This window comes from Citrus clementina, unplaced genomic scaffold (genome assembly GCF_000493195.1).
Source record: "Citrus clementina cultivar Clemenules unplaced genomic scaffold, Citrus_clementina_v1.0 scaffold_4, whole genome shotgun sequence".
Lineage (NCBI taxonomy): Eukaryota > Viridiplantae > Streptophyta > Magnoliopsida > Sapindales > Rutaceae > Citrus > Citrus x clementina.
In genome coordinates, this window is record NW_006262274.1 from 6,242,182 (window position 1) to 6,260,382 (window position 18,201).

Here is an 18,201-nt window from a genome sequence, read left to right on the forward strand (position 1 = left end):
GCAAGAATCTCATTGCGTCGACACGAACCTAATTGTATCGTTTTAAATTGTTATGTATTTTGAGAACTGATTTTTATTTATTGCACCATCATATATAACAACCTATTTAATTTATATTATATTGCAAATTTTTTATTTCAATTATATGTAAAAAAAAAAGTTTTGTAGACACCAATAATAATTATAAATACAATCGTCTAAAATCCAATTTCATCAATATATATCGGCGCCACAATATCCTAAAGGCCGATATCACCATTAAATATGTCTACAACAATTTTCTTCCTAAAGTATTGCCCGTGGCCACTAGTAAAATTAAGTCTGAGCCCAAACATTAAATACATCGTGATCATCAACATAAAAATGCCGCAATCGCCACTACCAGGCTCTTGTTGCGGCACACCCTTACATATTTTGACATTCCAAGGGTCGGCATTCCGCAAGTCATGTCGGACGTTGTAAAATCCGACATCTTCTAACCATCGAGGGAAGATGACTTCAAGTGGCTTAAACTTATCCTTGTACGTTTTATCATCACGAACTGCCACCAACGAGTCATAAATTCACACATTTTTCTTGCGAAGGTCGACTCAAGCTACTATCCAATGATCGCCGCCCAGCATCTGTTGCACAAAATGTGGTGCGACGGGAACTTATTGCACAAAATTTAGTGCGACGGGAACCTGTTGCACAAAATTTCAGATTGTGTAATCAAATTTTTTGTGCGACAGAAAGACAGTCGCACAAAATTTTGTGCGATGGGAGCCTGTCGCACATAAATTTTGAATTTTCACGAATTGGTCAACAACCATTGCAACGTATTGCCTCCAACACAGTCCGACAATAGACCACCAACCACCACAAACACCATCGCAACAACACACAACCACAACACAACACAAGAACAATATAAAGCATGTGTTTGAAATTGCTAACCTAGGGTTTTTGAACTTCAACTATTATCTTGGAGATCTTGATTGCTATTAGACATGATTTTGGTGGAATTAGTGTTGTTGAACGGAATTCCGGTGAGATTGCCGCCGATGATGGTCTCTGATTTGGCTCTCTATGGTGCTTCCGTTTGGTGAGAAGCGTGGGTGAGTTCAAGCTTTGGTGAGCATTGGGTGAGATTGCAAGGGTATTGTGGTCCAAAAGTTTGTTGTTTGGCTAATTTTGATTGAAAAAAGTTTGGGTGGCCAAAGTTGAAAAATACAAAATTTTAATGGCTAATTTGGTAAATTTCCCATATTAGAACGATGAAGGAGATAATAAAATATTAGATTGATCTTACTCTTGCAATTACTTTTGAAGGATATTTTATTATCTTTCTTATTTGTTGTTTTGGTGTAAAAGTATAAGATACAATATTTAGTATATTTTTGAGAAAAATTATATAATTTATTTATTATCAATATATTTTAGCCTTCAATTTAATTTCAAAAAATTATTACTTTTTTATTGCTGAGTTTTAGAATTCATGACGGATTTAGAGTAGATTTGGATTTTTTTTTTTTTCAGATTTGGAGCAGATATAGATATTTATTTCTTTTTTGGATCTGGATATGTAGCGAAAAATATAGATTCATGACAGATTTGGAGCATATATGAATTTTGATTTTTATTATAAATCTGGATCTGGAGCAGAGTAGATCCAACCCATATCTGCCCAATTGCCATCCCTACTACAAAGCCTCTTTATAGTTAATAGTTTTAATCTCTATAAAAAGTTAAATATATTTATTTTCAAATCTCTATTAAAAAAAGAGAGAGAGAGAGAAAGAGGGAAACTTAAATTTGTTATTAAGGTTTTTTTTAAGAGTGTGACTATTGGCACCCTTCTAAATATCTATAAACACCCCTTTTGTTAATTAACCCTATTAAAATATTTTAAAAATTATAAAATTCTTTTAACACCTCCATCAATGACAAAAATACCCTTAATTAAAACTTATTAGTGCAAACCTCATTCTCTAATTTTTTTTTTATTTTTATTATTAAACCCCATTTCAACAATAGAATTTCTTCCATTCAAAAGAAAAAAAACAACCGATTTTCTTCTCTCCATTGCAATCACCAATGGTAAATTCTTCACCCAAAAATTAGAGGAAAAAAACAACTTTTTAAATTTCTATAATGTTAGATTTTTTTAAGGAAAAAAATTATTTGAATTTTGAGTAGAATTTTAATTAGAATTGTCCTATCATGTAATTTTAATAAAGTTTAAAATTATAAAATAATTAAAGGGGTTTTAAGAGGTATTTGGAGGGGTGCCAATAGTCCCAATCTTTTTTTAATCTATTTTCCGTAATCATTTTTCACTATTCAATGCTTCAAACCATCAAAGTCAAATTGTGATTTCATCTCAAAATTTCAAATTTTATCTTCCTACTCTACTCTTAATTATTTTGTTATTTAGTTCTATTATCTTTCTTAAAAAAAATATTATTGTATTCATAGGTTATTGTTTTTAATTTTCTAGAATTTATTTGTTCATAAGTGGTTACTTTTTGCTAAAAGAAACAATGATTTAATCAATTGTCTATATTATCTACTGAGAAATATATATTAGTAAAATTATAATATAAAAAATTTATTAATAATTTTACATCTTAAAAAGTAAAAAATTATTCTTAATGAATAACATTTTTAATAAAACTTATACATATATTTAGCCAAAGGCCTCAAAAAAGTCGAACTGGCCCAAATCACTAGCTCTACAGATTACCAAACTTTGAGTCATACGATGATCATTTATAATTTTATCATTTCTTTAGAAATAAAAAAATATAAGAGAAAAACAAAAAAGTGACTAAAATAACTCAGGGTACGGTACCCCACACCTTGAATACCAAGTAAATCAATATAATTTATTAATTTTTATTGATACTCTATCCGTCTGACGATGCATTGGCTGTGTGACCATTCAAAATTATAATTGTGAAAATCCTAAACTTTTTAAATATCCCATAACCTTAGAAACAATGAATTACTTCTGCCTAAATGGGTATCATCCCATTGGAAAGAAAAGCAAATGCCTTTTGCTGTGTATAACTGAAAAATTGCTAAAATAAATAATGGTCCTCTTTAATTGTTTATTTATTTTAATGAACCCCCTAGCTTGCTTTAGGATTAGATTTATTGCGCTCTCCGTTTTGTTGTAATCCTTCATTTTTATTTCAATAAATTTTTCTCGGACTGTTTAGGTTTGTTAAAAAATGAAAAAATAAAAACTCTGATTAAGGGGAGTATGTAATATCTGAAGAGTTTGGGGGCTAATTCCAAAATAAGAAAAAACTCTCAGGTCTATCTCAGTATTAGAAACAAAGCCAAAACCCCGAGACTTTTGTAGTTATTTTTGGATCTATATGTAATTAAGTCATATCCATCTGGTCTATGTAACAATAGCACTTAATATTTGGGTTTAAGTGATATTTTCTATGATGACACGACAAGAATTCGTTATGGTTTGTTACAGAATCTTCGCGTATAAAACAGAGTTCAATGCCCCCGCGCTTGCGAGGACAGCGATTCAAGCTCCCACAATATTTTATAAGTCTTTCTCATCTGCGTAATATGAGTAGAGTAAAAATATCTTTTATCTATGAGAGTTCTTTATTTAGATATGTATTTTATAAAATTTAATATAATAATATAAATCTTAATTATATATATCTAATTGTAAATATCACAGTATTAAAAAAAACAAAGTTGAATGCTTGACCGCATAAACCATTCTCATTTCTCAAGAATTATCATCCAAATCAAATTCATTAGAAACTGCTTTTGTGACATTTTTTAAATCACAGTTGCAACAGGAACGGTCATAAAGTAAAATTGCTTCTTAAAAAAAAAATTAAATTTGCATCTTAAATCATTTTAAAATTCAAAGAATAAAACTACACGTACATTTTGATTCTTTTAAAATTCATAAACAAAATTCCCTCGTTCTCGCTCTCTCTCTCTCTCGTCCACTAATTCTGCTCATTTGAAACCCTAAATCCATTGATCTCTCAGTCTTCTCTACTCATCCTGCTCAATTAATTCCTAGATAGTTCGATCTCTCACTCCCCCATGCATCATCCTCGCATAAAGTGTGAGTCAAACTTTTCATAATTGAAAATAGCTTCAATTCAATTTCATACTCTCTCACATTCAAATTCGATTTCAATTTCTTACTTTTTTCATGTATGTCTGTGTGTATAGGTCACTTTGTGAAGCTTTTTAACAGAAACATACAAGGAACCAACCGATCTCTCTCCGATTATAAGGCTTCGGATTCAATTTCAGCCCTGCTTCAGCCAGATCAGTGACGTAAGATTCAATTTTGGCTTAATATTTTAAAAGTTCTATTGTATCTTAGTTATTTTTGGTGTGCGATTGCCTTTCAATGTCCACTGCATCATACATGCTCAGGTTTAAAAATTTGTCAAAATCATGTGTAATAAGATAAAATGATGTAATGATTTTGTCAAAGTAGTTTATGTGACAAAGTAAATAAGAGACGCAAGACAAAATGAAAACGTCATTACTTGAGTGTGGTTAATTATAGCACCAAAAGAAGTGAGAGGTACATCTATGGATAGTTTACTTAAGCAGCAGGTAGAATCACAACAACGGTTATCATCATCTTCCTGTGCTCATGCAGATAAAAATGGAGAAGGTACGAAATATGTGATTATTTGAGAGTAGTTAATGCAATAGCATGTTAGATGTATGTGTTGATTTAAATGTTATATTTACATTTACTACTTTTAGCAAGATCAGATGATCTAACACACAATAGGCAAGTTCATGGTTCTACTATTGTTAGCAGTGAGTAGGGAACAAGACATATAATGCATTTACTATTTAATTCTGAATGGCAAGTCATGAGCCCCAGTGCTTGCTGAAAGCAAATCACATTTTGGAATAATAGCACAGAATGGGTTTAAAGTTCCTCTCACATATGTGGAATGGACTGATATGCCAAAAGATATGTTGGATTACATTTGGGAAGAAGTGAAGGTATTAGATTAATTTTTGGGACATGTTTGTTTAAGCTCATATTTCCCCTGTAATTATGTTGATATTATATTATAGGATAACACAAATACTCCAGAAGCCTATGGACTACACTGTCTAAAGAATATTAGTATACTTTGGAAGAACTGCAAATCTCGGGAGAAGACTAGGGTTATAATGGTAAGACAGATGCAGAATGCCTTGAATTCACTCTATGTAGAGTAGTTTAACGGTAATGGAGAACACTTGTTGCATATTGGGGCACTTTGGAAGCCAAGGTATGCCATAATATAATGATTGAACTTGTGTAAGTGGCACTTAGAATATGTTACAGTGAAAGACTTATTACAATTTTGAATAATACAGTACTTACGTATACTAGTCTATCATATTATTGACATGTGGTGTGCTATGTTATGGTGATTATTTGTGTCATACTGTAGGTTCATGCAGAAAAGAATAAAACTAGTCATGAACAACAACTTCCTAGGACCAGTCAAATTTTATTTGTCAAAAAGAGAGAAGAAGTGAGTGTTTATAACAAACTAGATTTTGAGGTACTGGTTGTTTATTTTACATAAACCTCATCCTATAATATTGTTTTAGTCAGATGGAGTGCATATCTCACTATTAAGCATCTTTCTCTTCCTCTCTTTTTTGTATTTTAATAAAGATGAAAAAACAAGGCAAAAAGACTAATCATAAGTGTTTTTACTGAGACATGGACAAAACATGATGGCAGTATAGGTGACCAAGAAAATACAAATAAAATGATTGCTTATATTTTATATGCTTTATTATTTCATTTTCTAACAAACTTACACCACTTGTAAAATCAATTTCATGAGCAATTGTCTCAATTACTAAAGAAAGAACAAACAGAAGATGTAAGAGAGCGAGTATTGGCTGAAGTGATGGGACCTGATGGTCACAGATTTGTATGTACCTTGGTCATGGTCCATCTCCAGCACATGTGTTACAACAAAAATCAAGTCGAAGTAGGGAGATGGTTCAGCAAGAATTAAACTATCTGCAATCCAACTACAGTGATTGCAATGCAAATATTGTGAATTAGAGACTAAATATGATAGTTTGCATTCATGTCTACTGCACCATTTTGATGCTTTTGATGCTGAGATGCAGCCATCCATGAGTGAGAGGTATTTTGTGTTTAGAGTAGCATTATCATATGATGTTAAACCAAAAAAAAAAGATCATCTAACATATGTCATAATGAATCTGTTGGTAGGTTCCAAATGCATTGTGTGCATACCATCGTCATTGTGATTCTCAAAGTGACTGGTATGTTTATATTGCAATTTAGATAATCCTTTACAAGTAAGTCTGCTTGTTGCTTTATCAGATTTCTTTTAGGATTTCAATACCATTTTATTTTGTTGATAGAATATTTATTTATTATAGTTCTTGACAATTCTCAAGAGCAAGAGATGGGACTTCTTTAAAAAGAATGAGCAAGGAAGAAGCGTGTTGTTGTTATGGTGCTTAGCAATTAGCACTGAAATCTCTGCCCTTTTTGGGAAACATATTGTTTTTGTAGGCTTTGAAAAATAAAAATTATAGACTTGTAATTGATTGAATATAGAAGTACATTATTAATATTTTCTCAAAGATGCTACATAAAGTGTAAGGATTATATTTGGCTATCAATGATTTGTTTCATTTTGGTACCATATACATGTTATCAATAGAAAACGAGGAAAAAAAAACAACAATAGGAACACTATAATTAGATTTGTTGAACAAACTTTCATACTATTTCACTGTTTTATGCTGTTGCAAATTTTTCATAACAGTTTACAACATAGCCGATAAGCAGTCATAATAAAGTAATAATGACTGCGAATTTCTTGTCCAAGAAATTTATGACACTTTTATTTGCGACCTCTTGAAATCAGTTGCAAGGCATCGTATAAGGTTTTATACAATTGCAAAATAGTGGTCGCAGAAAAATCTTATAGTGAACCTCAGTTCAATGGACCAATATTTCAACAGGTAAAATCTTGTGAATATTTGTAAACTATTCTTAGTTTTTATTTTGACGATTTAGATATTTTGTTAATGTGGTATTACAACTGTTTCAAGTTGATAAAGAAAGATATCATCTTTCGAATGCAAACTCTTGTTGGTCTTTGTTTTGATGATTTGGTTAATTAATGTGGTATTATAATTGTTTCTGCATTTATAAAGAAAGAATCATATTTGGAAAGCTTGTAAACTCTTCTTAGTTTTTGTTTAATTTGATCATTTGGGGTGGTATTATAACTGTTTTTTGTTGTTCATGAACCAAGAAATTAAGGATGAAGGAGAGCGAATATAAAGAATTTGTGTAGAGAGAAATGAAGAGTATTAGAGAAGCCTTTTCATTGTTAGATTTACTGCAAAATGCTATGTAACGAAAAAAGACACACTTTGTCTTTATAATTTCTTCATTCATGATATTATATAATTTTTTTTCAGAATATATTGTTTTATTCTCGTCTTATGGACTGCTTATTTGTAATAATTTTGTTCATTTTCACTTGACATTTGCATTTCAGAGCTGTTTAAATGGGGGTTCATGAGATGCAAGTGTCATCCACAATAGGATTTTCATGGAGGTATTTCTCAAAGTAGTTTCTATATGTATTTTTTCTTTTTAATTTTTACTTTGCCTTTCTCTTCATGATGTATATTTGTAATAGACTATTTTATTGTAGGACTCTGTTATTTTTTAATATCTAACTTATAGTCCGTTTGGGATTGTGGTAGGGTAACTAGGCTGTCAAAGCCCAACTACTAAGGTGTTTGGTAACACTTGTAGCTGGGCTTTGGTAGCTTAGCAATTTTTTTTTTCCAACTTGTCTTCCATAGTTGTAGCTTTTACTCCACAACAGCTAGCACCTCACTCCCAAACATACCCTTAATTATGACTTTATATCCCACTGTGACAATAGGAGTAGATACAAACGAGAGACAAGCGGGTTTCTCTATAATGCATTCTGATAACTGCAAAAAAATTGAAACATATACTTACCGAGAACTACATCAAGTTCTACCGAAAATAATATTCCGCACCAACAACTTTGACTAGGAGTATAGATAATACTACCCAGGTTGCCAATTTTAAACTTCCTAAGAGGCCACTACTCGTAGAGATGAAAGTACCATTTTTGCTGTTACATGGCCAAGGTAATAAGGGGGCAGCCACGTATTTGCAGTGGAATATTGTTATAATTGTCTGCCCATTTAATTTAGCTTTCACCAAAATCTCAAAACTCATTAAACTAGTTAAACTAAAAAGTGTTAGAATCCATCAATAGAAAGCAACTGGTTACCTTTGCGAACGTTTGTGAATAAACTTTAAAAAAATATGATAAGAGTAAATCGGCATATGATCAGATAAAAGCATAATTGTATTATATAAAGCCGTCCATGCTATTTTTTTCATTTTTATGTGATCGTATCTTTGAACTATTTCTTATTGTGATCATGAAAACGTGAAAATGTTCCTTTAGCTAATGTTCTCCTCTCTCTTTCAATTCTTCTCGTTTTTTCATTTCTTCCAACTAACTATAGGTAAGGTTGGTCGCTTGACACTATAAGAGAACTTTTATGTTCGTATTTTCTAGTCCCTTTTATTTTGTAAGTAGGGATAGTAATGGGTACGACCGGCAAGTTTGTCATTACCAAACATGCACCCACAAAAAATTTAAATTACTAAATCTGCCTACAACATGCAATGGATTTTTTTTATAAAAAAAAAATGTCCATTGTAGATTTTAACAATTCTCAAATATACCCACAAACTCGCAATAGATTTTTTTTGCAAGTTTTTTCATTTAAAATCACAAATATTAAAAAATAGTTTGAATAAAACATAAAACTTAAATTATATAATTCAAAATATAAATTTATAATGATGGCTTAAGAAATCTATATCTAATATTGAATTCTAGATTTTATCAACGTAAATAAGAAATTAAAATTTCAATATTAAAATAAATACACAAAATATTAATCTAACACAAAATATTTCTGCAAGAAATTCATTATCACTAATATTAATTGCTTGCTCCATATTTTAATTAATATACAAGTATTGTCAACAATATTAACAAGTAAATTTTGTAAAAGTATCATTAACAATAAATTAAACAAATAAAAACCCAACTTTAATAAGCAATCATTATGTTCAAGTCATTAAAACAAAAATGAACGAAATCAATTTACTTAAAATAAAATATCAGTTATTAAACTTGAAATTATAACATAGAAGCTTTGGAGAATTTTGAAAATCAAACACTCAATAAACACTATTTTAGTTTTTTAACAACACTCCTCAACCACATCTCCTATTTTTCACTCTCTATAACTAAGAAACTTTGTTGCTTCACTTGATGATTAAACTGAATTCATGAGGGTCTGTATACATGTTATAAATCAATCATAACCATGAAATTATTTAAATATAAAACAAATTCTAACCATTCATCAAAACCTACCATTCACCTACTTCACCAACCACACCTACCACAAAAAACTTCTATGAATTGGGCTTGAAATTTGTTAATCGTGGATCAATTTATGATCCAACACCCCCCTTAAACCTGATCCTGTGACACCAAGCAAATTTTAAAATTTTACAAAGTCTTCTTTCTTGAGCGGCTTGGTGAAGATATCAGCAACTTGATTTCGTGATTTCACATACTTGACTTGCACTTATTTTCTTGTAATGCACTCCTTTATGAAATGGTAGCGAGTATCTATGTGCTTGCTTCGATCATGAGAGATTGAATTTTTAGATAGGGCAATTGCTAATTTTTTATCAACACAAATCTCTATTGGCTCTTCTTGTGGCAAACTTAACTCTTTCAATAAATTTCTGAGCCAAATTGCATGACATATACTTGATGTAGCAGCTACGTACTCAGCTTCACAGGTAGAAAATATGACAATTGGTTGCTTCTTTCACATCCACGTGAAAGCAGTGTCTCCCATAAAGAACTCAAATCATGTAGTGCTCTTTTGATCATCTATATATCCACCCCAATCGTTGTCGCATAACAAGCTGAAATTAAATGTACCTTTGATGTAGCGAAGAAAACTTTTTGTAGCTTTAAAATGGGTGGTTTTTGGATTCTCCATCTATCATATCATAAGTCCAATAGCATAAAGGATATCTTGTCTCGTGCATGTCAAATAATGTAAGCTTCCGACCAAACTCTTAAAGAATGTTGGATATATATATATTTGCTTTCATCATGTTTGGATAACTTGACTCTATATTCTACTGGCGTGCTTATAGGCTTGCGATCATTCACCTTAAACTTCTTGAGAATCTCGTTTGCATAACATTCTTAAGAGATAAATATGCCTTTTTTTTTTTTTTTTGCTTGACTTCAATGTTGAGGTAATATGCCATCAATCTGATGTCAGTCATCGCGAACTCTTGATCATCACTCTCTTGAACTCTTCAAATGAGCTTAGATTAATTTTAGCGAAGATGAGATCATCCATATACAAATATACAATCAAAATGTCTCTATCTTTTTCTTTGACATAGAGAACACATTCATATGGGCATTTGGCGAAGTCGTTCTCTTGAAAATACTTGTCAATTTTGTTATTCCATACCTCTGGAATAGTAGAATTGACAATCAAAATTATTTTCAGTGAAGATGAGATAATACATATACAAACACAATCAAAATGTCTCCATTTTTTTCTTTGACATAGAGAGCATGTTCATATTGAAATTTGACGATGTTAAAGTACTTTTCAATTATGTTGTTCTATACCTTTCGTGCTTGCTTTAACCAATAAAGAGATTTCTTCAATCTCATAACTTTGTTTTTATGTCATTTCACGATAAAACCTAATGTTTGTTCGATATAAACTTCTTTTCTAAGGAATCCATTCAAGAAAGCAGACTTCACATCCATTTCAAAAATCTTTCATGTTTTCTAAACAGCTAATGAAATAATAAGTCTAATAGTTTCAAATCGAGCTACAGGAGCAAATACTTTATCGTAGTCTATGCTAACCTTTTGACTAAAACCTTTTGCAACTAGTCTCGCCTTATGTCTTTTAATTTCTCCTTTTATATTTATCTTTATTTTGTACACCCATTTGACATCGATCACTTTGTGACCTTTGGGAAGAGTAGTAAGTTTCCAAGTGTAATTTTTTACGATGGCTTTGATTTCTTCATCCATTACTTTTTTCTACTTCTCACCTTGTGCAACTTCTTGGAAGTTGACTGTCTAACAATCAGCAAAGATGCAAAAAAGAGTGAGATTGTCAAATCTTTTAATTACCTCATAGAGATCTTGAAGACTCTTTATACATTCTTTAACTCTTTCATTTAAATATTAAAACCATATCTGGAACATCACCCATGTGAAGAAGACATCAAAATCAATTTGGGTGACCCACCAATTCTTGATTAAGTCATTAATGACTGACTCAATTGTTTTACTATTATTTTGTTGTTTCATTGTTTGATTTTTTTTCTTTCTCTCTTGATTGATACACTATACATATTTTTTTTAGCATTATATTTCTTGTTTAAGCGTGTTTGTTTGACAATTGTACTTTCTCTCATCAATTTTCATTATATGTCATGAATACTTTAATAAGAAAGATCTTGTTCACACATCTTAAAAGACTTTTACGAGTAAGATTTAATCTGAGAAGATTTATACAAAGTTATAAATCTCATCTACTTTGGGATCTGCAACCCCCAACATTAGTGTCCTACGTTGAGGAGAAAAAAAGACAACTCAGAGCAATAGAGCATGGTATATACGAATTTTAATTAGAGCTTGAGGTTAACTCAATGAGAGGATGAATGTAAGTTCATTTTCTTTTTTTACATTGTGTGTTTCTTTTTGTTCGCTTTCACGTTTGATTTGATTATGCATATTTGATTTTAGTATATTTTGGTTTATTTTCCTATATAAATGGCGGACAACAGTACTCAGTGACTTCTTAAGTCGGTATCTTTAGTTTCCCATAATAACTGAAACCCCAAAATCAAACATGGAAGAAATACAACATAAATTGCATAAGCATTTTCCCGCTCTCTCATAATGCCCTTAGGAAAATTTACAAAGCTCGTTGTGAACAATTGCGTTTGTTAATGATCAATGACATTCCTTCTGACATTCGTTAGTTAATTGAAACAAAAGTCCAATTAGCAGGTGAGTTTTCTAATCCATTTGTTTCTTTCATGTCTAATTTTGGTAAAAGTATATTTGCTAAAAAAAAGAGAGCTAAACGACTTGGCTCAAAATATTATAATTGTGTAAGACTTAGTTGCATACGACTAGATTATACATCTTTAGGACTGGTGTCTGATACTCGTGAAGATAAAATTAAATTCGTCAAAGATGGCCTGAGTAAAGAATCGTTGGATGATATCTTACGATCTCTTGAGACGCATTAAAGCGGATATTTGCAACGTGAGATTCATAATTTAGGGGATACCATTCCAAAAAAAAAAAAAAGGCATAGTTTAGTTTTGGGAATCTGACTAAAAAAAAATCATGTTTGCTAGTTTATAAGAAAATTTGATAAAAAGTCTATCCTCGACCCATAGAGGGCGTCAAGCCGTTACTGGACGTAAAACCAAAGGAAGACGTGAGCCACAATCACAGCTACCAGTAAATATCTTTTTATTTTGTTGTTATTTTATCATTTGCATTATTACATTTAGTGGTGTGATTTTGTATTTAATAATATTTATTTTCTTTTACTATTTACTTTTTCTAATCATTATTTTCTTTTTACTATTTGCTTTTGAATTATTGAACCATGAACTTTACTCGTCATTTGACAAATATGCAAACCCATTTACAGATATTTCTCATTATTTCTGTCACCAAAATCTTTAAATGTGAGCTCGTTTTTCAAACACTCACAACTTGTTTTTAAAATATTATTCCAATAGCAACATCTTCAAGTAAACAATTTAAAAACATTTGTGTACTTTCTGAGTTTCTCTATGCAAAGTATAAAGAATTTGTTCAGACAACTGTAGATCTTGGTCATTTCATAGTAGAGAGGAAATTACATCTTGTATATGGAGAGGGTGAACGAGAGTTATCAAGGCTTGTCTCAGAAGCTGTTTTTACTTGAGGAAGCCAAGTACTAGGCATTATCTCAAAAGCCATGAAATAGCTAATATGTCAGTTGGCCCACCAATTGGAGAAGAATTAGTGGTATCAAGTATGCAAGAGAGAATATCTTAAATGCAAAATCATGCTGATACTTTTATTTTCTTGTTAGGAGATCTTACAACTTTTGAGGCACTAATTACATTTGCATCTTTGGCCCACTTGAACATTCATAAAAAACTCATCGGTTTGTTAAATGTTAATAATTTTTATGATGGCTTGCTAACTTTTATTAACCATGCAATAAAGAATCATTTTGTTCCACGCTCTGTAAAAAAACTTTTTATCTCTGCTTCTACTGCTAATGAGTTACTTGATCTTTTACAAGCTTATACACTAGAGCTAGATCCCAATATTTTTTAGCTGGATTGGTCGACTGATGAAGGTAGCAGTAGTAGTAATAAGAAGTGCAAATTAGATTTAACTCTCCGTCTGTAAATATTTTATGTTGCAATGTTCATATGTTGTCTTCTAAACTCTTCCTCTTTCTTTTCAAACATTGAAGATAATGTCTCTTTCAGGTTGGGGGAGGGAATATTTTATAATTGTGGAATGTCTTAGTCCCTAGTGATGTTTTAATAAAAAAAATTCTGTAAAGACTAACTTTGGACTAAATTTGAGTCGACGATGGCTGGATATAGAGAGTGCAATACTTCTAGAAACGCATCTTCTTAATCTTAGAGTTTTATTTTTAAAAAAAATTGACTTTTTCTTATTCTTTATTATTTGCTTTTAAGCTTCTGCATCAAGTTCAGGTGAGATCTCTTCATTTTCTTCTTTTATTATTATTTTTTTATGCATATCTGTAAAATTATAAAATGTTAAGATAATATTTAAATTAGGTTGGGGTATGGATAATTGACATATGTTTTTAAATATGTGTGTTTATTTTTCTCTTTTTAAAAAAAAACCCAAAAAAATATTTTTGTTTTTTTTAAGATGGTTGTGTAAAGAGTCAAGACTTTTGAGACGCATCCTAATAGTCTTGTTGTATTATATTTTGATTTTAAAATTAATAGTAAATTGTTTTTGTTCCATTTTCTTTGAATTACTCAAATTTGTGAACTCTCCACTTGGTTACTAAGTCACTTAATTGTTTACTCATTTAATATGTATTATTGAATCATTCCTCACACACACACTATGCACATACTAGTGGGTTGTAAGTTAAAATTTTTGCAGCATTTAGTTTTTTTGATTTATTGTGGATAATATCTAAGGTAGTGGAAAGGTGTTTTTTTGTTAAAAAAAACCAAAACCCAAAAAAAAAGAAAAAAAACTAATGTGTTTTAAGTTTGCTATATCCTAGAACCCCGAGGTAATTAAGTCTGCATGAGGGGTTCCAACCCCTAATACCCCTAAGGGTCAACTGGGTCTGGGAACAAAAAATTTTCAACACCCTAGTTTTTTTTGATTTATAGAATATATAATTGTTTGCCTTATTTATTAGAAACCCCGAGTAATTAAGTTCGTAAGGGTATTTCAACACCTAATGCCCTAAGGCCAGCTGGTCTGGGAGTCACTCACCTAAAGCTCGCTACATGAGTTAAAAATGTAATATTTTAAAATATGTGTGAATAATCTACTACTTAAAGATAGAATTTCTAATGAATTTTGGAACAAAAATGTTGTTTTTTTTTTAATAAAGTCTCATAAGCATTGTGTTAATTACTTGAGTACAAAAGAAGATTTGATGATATTCTGGATAATGAGTGAACATCAAAGAGGTAAAGAAATTTGGGAAAATTTATTTATTTGGTAGTTTAGAGGATAGATGAAAAACTATTAACTTGCATGTGAATTTTGTAAATCTTAATTTAATATAACGCTTTAATTGCTAGGGGCTAGTAATAAGCTAGTTGAGGGTGTGATTAGTATTAAAAACTATTTAATTATCAAGCGGTAATAATGTTATTTTGTGCTTATGTTATAATTTATATTTATGTTTATGCAATATATTAGGAATTATTAATTATGTATTAAATAATCTATTTTTGTGTATTTATTATCTAAAATATTAATTTCACGCAATTTGAGACTCTAAACAGATGAACGGAGGTCAAATTTGGATTTCAAAGGTTCATAAATCTTAAGATCAGTCAAGATCAGCTTAAATTTGGGTTTGTGTAAAAAGAGTTGACTTTTCCTGTTGACCTAGCACTGATTGGATAATGAAATGAGCTTATAATAGATTGGAGTGCATGGGATAGCCGGCAATTTTGACTAAATCTCAACCGTTCATGATTCAATGGTCATGATTGTTCCACGTGGCAATGGTTGGTGACGCAAGTTGTAGGATTCGAATCTTTGTATTCGGGTCGACCCGATCCACTCATTAATTTGCCAAATCTCAACCGTTCTTTGGCCAAATTGGACGAGTCAAACGATGCCACGTGTGATGTTGGCTTTTGAAGTTTGAGCAGCCGTTGGATCTTGATCTAATGGTTGTGAGGAGTGCATGCATGAAGCTTATGATGGACCGCAAAACACTGGATTATGAATTTATTTTTCTATAAATAGAGCCTCATTTTTATGTCTTTAATCATCTCTCTACATCTCTCTTCTTCTCAAATTCTCTTCATCTCCCTGTAATCTTGATTTTCGAGTGTGTTTTTAATATTTTGTATAATTATTTTTATAAATAAATTTATTTTTATTTTCAATTTTAGTTGTTTTTATTACTTTTAATTATAAGTAATTTAATTTTAATAACTCTTTTTATCTCAATTATACTTAACTAAATAATATTAGTTAGGGTAAGGTGAAACTCTTAGGAAATAAATATCATTTAATCAAATTCCATTTTTAATTTTATAAATTAAATTATTTTCTATTTAATTTTATACATATTTTATATTTTGAAATTTTGATTTATTGTAGACAAACAAGGGATTTTGACACAATAAATTCTTAATATCTTAATATAAGGTCTGGTAAAATGGTATTTTGACTTATTGTAGACAAATTATATTTTGGCAAAATAAATACTTAATCCATCATAAAAATAAAGAGAAAATAATAATAATTTATATAATTAATCTTTTAGGTAATAAATTTAAAAAAATGACAAAAGAATTTATTAAGTTTTATTTACTATTAAGAGTGGATCCACAACCCTAACTAGTTCAATTTCATAGTTTTATTTAAATTAAGTTGTTTATATTTAAGTTTTATTTTAAATTTTTAGATAAAATAAAATAAACAAATTAAATCTTTTCTCTGTTGATCGACCTCGGACTCACTGGACTATAATATAACAAGATACTCTTATACTTGGGAGATAAAATTTACTTTTAAATTGTGTCGAGTTTTTGGTGTCATTGTCGGGAAAAAGTTTTTATTTTGCTTTATTTTTTTGTTTTTGATCTTTGTGTAAAGTTTCTTTTATACCCCTTTTCCTTTTCTCAAATTCTATTTTGACTCTAAAGTCTTTCAGAAGTTTCACTTTCATCCCACGTGACTCAATTCTATACTTCTAAAAATTGCGGTGTGGCCATAAAATTATAAATCATTTTCAATTAGATACCTAAACGAAATTTCTCACAATAATCAAAATTGGACTTACATCTTGAATTTATTTAGACTCAATTTAGACTTAATTTGGACCAAGCAAACTAACTATTAACTCTTAACTTTCTAACTACTAACTCTTAACAAACTAACTACTAAAAAACTAAAAATTAAAAAAAAATTTGGTGGTTGAACCCATCAAAATAAAATAAAGCAAAAAATAAATAAATAAATGCGAAATAAAATAAATACTGAAAATTAAATAAATGAAATAAAAAACTAACTACTAAAAAACTGAAAATTAAATAAAAATTTTGGTGGTTGAACCCATCAAAATAAAATAAAGCAAAAAATAAATAAATAAATGCGAAATAAAATAAATAATGAAAATTAAATAAATGAAATAAAAAAAATAAAAATTAAGAGTTAGTAGTTAGAAAGTTAAGAGTTAGTAGTTAGTTTGCTTGGTCCAAATTGAGTCCAAATAAGTCTAAGATGTAAGTCCAATTCTGATTATTGTGTGAAATTTCGTCTAGGGATCTTATTACAAATTATTTATAATTTGATGGCCACACCGTAATTTTTAGAAGTATAGAATTGAGCCATGTGGGATGAATGTGAAACTTCTGAAAGATGTTGGAGTCAAAAGATAATTTGAAAAAGGAAAGGGGGTATAAAGGAAACTTTACACAGAGAAAAATCAAAAGCGGAAAAATAAAGCAAAATAAAACTTGCTGATCAACTTAAAAGTAACTTTTAACTCCTAATTATAAGAGTATATTGTTGCAATATAGATCAGCAAGTCCGGGGTTGATCCACAGAGAAAAGATTTAATTTGTTTATTTTTTTATCTAAAAATTTAAAATAAAACTTAAATATAAATAACTTAATTTAAATAAAACTATGAAATTGAATTATTTAGGGTTGTGGATCTACTCTTAATAGTATATAAAACTTAATAAATTCCTTTTGTCATTTTTTTTAGATTTATTACCCAAAAGATTAATTATATAAATTATTATTATTTTCCCTTTAATTTTATGATGGATTAAGTATTTATTGTGCAAAAATTTAATTTGTTTACAATAAGTCAAAATACCATTTTACCACACCTTATATTAAAATATTAAGAATTTATTGTGCCAAACTCCCTTGTTTGTATATAATAAATCAAAATTTCAAAATATAAAATATGTATAAAATTAAATAGAAAATAATTTAATTTATAAAATTAAAAATAGAATTTGATTAAATCATATTTATTTCCTAAGAGTTTCATCTTACCCTAACTAATATTATTTAGTTAAGCATAATTGAAATAAAAAGAGTTATTAAAATTAAATTAATTATAATTAAAAGTAATAAAAACAACTAAAATTGAAAATAAAAATAAATTTATTTATAAAAATAATTATACAAAATATTAAAAACACACCAGAAAATCAAGATTATATGGAGATGAAGAGAATTTGAGAAGAAGAGAGATGTAGAGAGATTATTAAAATCATAAAAA

General features: G+C 29.7%; 1 long non-coding RNA gene across 1 annotated transcript; it reads left to right on the forward strand.

Annotated features, from left to right (window-relative positions):
• Positions 1 to 3,940: 3,940 nt before the first annotated feature.
• Positions 3,941 to 5,377, forward strand: LOC112099306. Its single transcript, XR_002906101.1, has 2 exons — positions 3,941 to 4,093; positions 4,204 to 5,377. It is a non-coding gene; the product is annotated as an uncharacterized LOC112099306 (long non-coding RNA).
• Positions 5,378 to 18,201: the final 12,824 nt, after the last annotated feature.